Source organism: Hevea brasiliensis, chromosome 17 (genome assembly GCF_030052815.1).
Source record: "Hevea brasiliensis isolate MT/VB/25A 57/8 chromosome 17, ASM3005281v1, whole genome shotgun sequence".
Lineage (NCBI taxonomy): Eukaryota > Viridiplantae > Streptophyta > Magnoliopsida > Malpighiales > Euphorbiaceae > Hevea > Hevea brasiliensis.
In genome coordinates, this window is record NC_079509.1 from 53,534,229 (window position 1) to 53,537,158 (window position 2,930).

Sequence of the window (2,930 nt, forward strand, 5' to 3'; positions counted from 1 at the left end):
GGTATTTTATTTTATTTTCTTTTTACCATTTTACTTTGAGAATTTGTTTATTTTTTTTGTTTTTCAGGTGCTTTATTTTATGAGAAGGACAAAAAGTGAAGAAATCAATCTATTCTTTGACCCAGAAATAGAGAAGACAGCAAAAGCTTTAAGAGCAGAATCTAAGAGGAGAAAAGCTGAAATTAAAGCTCAACAACAACAAGAAAGAGCACAAGAGCAAGAGCAATTACAAGAAGAAATGGCTGACAACAACAATAACAATAACAACCGCTCTGTGAAGGATCATGCCTATCCTAACATTGGAGATTTCATGCAAAGTATCACAAGACCAAGGGTAGAAGCTAATAATTTTGAACTGAAGCCTGCACTCTGTCAAATGGTACAACAAGCACAATTTGGAGGAAATCCAAGTGAAAGTCCACATGTGCATCTGGCACACTTTCTTGAGATCAGTGATATGTTGAAGATAAATGGAGTTTCTGATGATGCAATTCGACTCAGATTATTTCCTTTTTCTCTGAAGGACCGAGCTAGAGAGTGGTTACATTCTTTGCCACCGGGTTCTATCACAACATGGGATGAACTTTCTCAAGCATTTTTGGCTCAATATTTTCCACCAAGCAAGACAGCTAAGCTAAGAAATGAGCTGACTTCTTTTAAACCTAGAGATGATGAGAGCTTGTATGAAGCATGGGAGAGGTACAAGGATTTGCAAAGGAGTTGTCCACATCATGGGATTCCTAAGTGGATGCTTGTTCAACACTTTTACAATGGAGTTTCACCAGCTATTAGAAGTACGATTGATGCATCTTCTGGAGGTGATCTTACGGAGAAATCTGAAGATGAAGCTTTTTCCGCTCTTGATAAAATTGCTTATAACAACTACCAATGGAGTTGTGAGAGGAATGAGATCAAGAAACCATCTGGTATGTTTGAGCTTGATGCCATGAATATGATTAATGCTAAGTTTGATGCTTTGACAAGGAAGATGGACAAGTTAAGTATGAAAGTAGATTCTTCAGCCGGAGGTTCTAGTAATTCACTAGAAATTGGAGCTGCAAATGTCAATTGTGCTTCAGATTTTTCTGCACTTAATCAAGATTTTTCAAGTGAGCAAGTGGATTATGTGGGGAACTACAATCAAAGACCAGGTGGTAACTCATTTTCTGCAACTTATGATCCAGCATGGAGAAACCACCCCAATTTCTCTTGGGGAGGTAGACAAGGACAGAATCAGAATTTTCAGCAACCTTCTGGGTATCAACAACATCAGAATTTTCAGCAGAATAGAGGTCCTCCTCCTTGAATTTCTAAACCTCAAAATGTACCTGCTCCACCTCTACCACAACAAGCATAACTAGACAAGACAGCTAGATTGGAATCTATGATTGAAACTCTACTTGTGAGCCATCAAAGTCAACAAGAAATGATTTCTCAATTAGCATCTAAAGTGGATCAAATGGCAACACACAACAAGATGTTAGAGAATCAAATAGCTCAACAAGCTAGCCCTTCAAGTAACAAAGCATTTGGGAAGCTTCCTAGCCAACCTGAGAATCCAAGGGAGCATTGCAAGGCTATTACATTGAGAAGTGGAAAAATATTGGAGAATGGGGATAAAAATATTGAAGAGAAAGTTGAAGAAAAGAAAAGCAGAGAAGAAGATGAACAAACTGAAGTTGAAGTTAGAATTGAAACTGAGAAAGAAAATTCAGTGGAAGAAAAAGCAAGTAAGGAGAGGGAGAGCAAAGAAGAAGAGCCCAAATATGTTGCACCTAAAGCCTACATGCCACCTTTACCATTCCCACAAAGGTTTCAGAAAGCAAAATTAGATAAACAATTTGGGAAGTTTTTGGAGGTATTGAAGTCTTTGCATGTGACTATTCCTTTCACTGATGCCTTAGCACAAATGCCTTCTTACGCTAAATTTTTGAAGGAGATTTTATCTAACAAGAAGAAATTGGAGGAATTTGAGACTGTAGCTCTCACGGAGGAAAGCAGTGCTATTTTGCAAAATAAGCTTCCACCCAAACTGAAGGATCCTGGAAGTTTCTCCATACCATGTCACATTGGGGATATCAGTATAGATAAGGCTTTATGCGATCTTGGAGCCAGTGTTAGTCTGATGCCATTGTCTATCTATGAGAAAATGAAGATTGGAGAAATGAAGTCTACTACCATATCACTCTGATTAGCGAGATAGGTCTATTAAATTTCCAATTGGAATAGTTGAGAATGTTCCTCTGAAAGTTGGAAAATTTTTCATACCGATGGATTTTGTGGTATTGGAGATGGAGGAGGATGTACACATTCCTATTATTCTTGGTAGACCTTTCCTTGCTCTTCTTTGAGTGTGATTGATGTAAAAAATGGGAGACTTACATTAGAAGTTGGGGAAGAGAAAGTTGAATTTAATTTGTTTCAAGCAATGAAAAAGAAAGATGATTCAAACTCATGCTTGAGAGTTGATGTGATAGATGAAGAGGTTAGAGAAGTGCTTAAAAAGCAACATCCTAAAGATCCCTTAGAAGCTTGTTTGGTTCATAACATCAAAAAAAGGGATGAAATTGAAGAAGCTGCAGAATATGCTACAATTTTGGAAGGAAATCCACCATTGCCTATGGTTGATATTGAAAAAATTGGGGACTTGAAGCAAGAAACAACTTCATCATCAAAGCTTGAGAAAAGTGAAGCACCTAAGGTAGAGTTGAAACCTCTTCCAACAAATCTCAGGTATGCTTTTCTAGGGCAAAATTCTACATATCCTGTGATTGTTAATGCTAAATTGGTGATTGTGAGGTTGAAAAATTATTGAGAGTTCTTAGGAAGCATAGAAGGATAATTGGTTATACCATTGATGATATTAAAGGAATACATCCTTCTGTGTGCATGCATAGAATTTTGTTGGAAAATGACCATAAAGCCTCTCA

At 37.3% G+C, this 2,930-nt stretch overlaps 1 non-coding gene across 1 annotated transcript; it reads right to left on the reverse strand.

Moving 5' to 3' along the window:
- Positions 1 to 631: 631 nt before the first annotated feature.
- On the reverse strand, positions 632 to 738 carry LOC131175748 (small nucleolar RNA R71). The gene has a single exon (XR_009145938.1). It is a non-coding gene; the product is annotated as a small nucleolar RNA R71 (small nucleolar RNA).
- Positions 739 to 2,930: the final 2,192 nt, after the last annotated feature.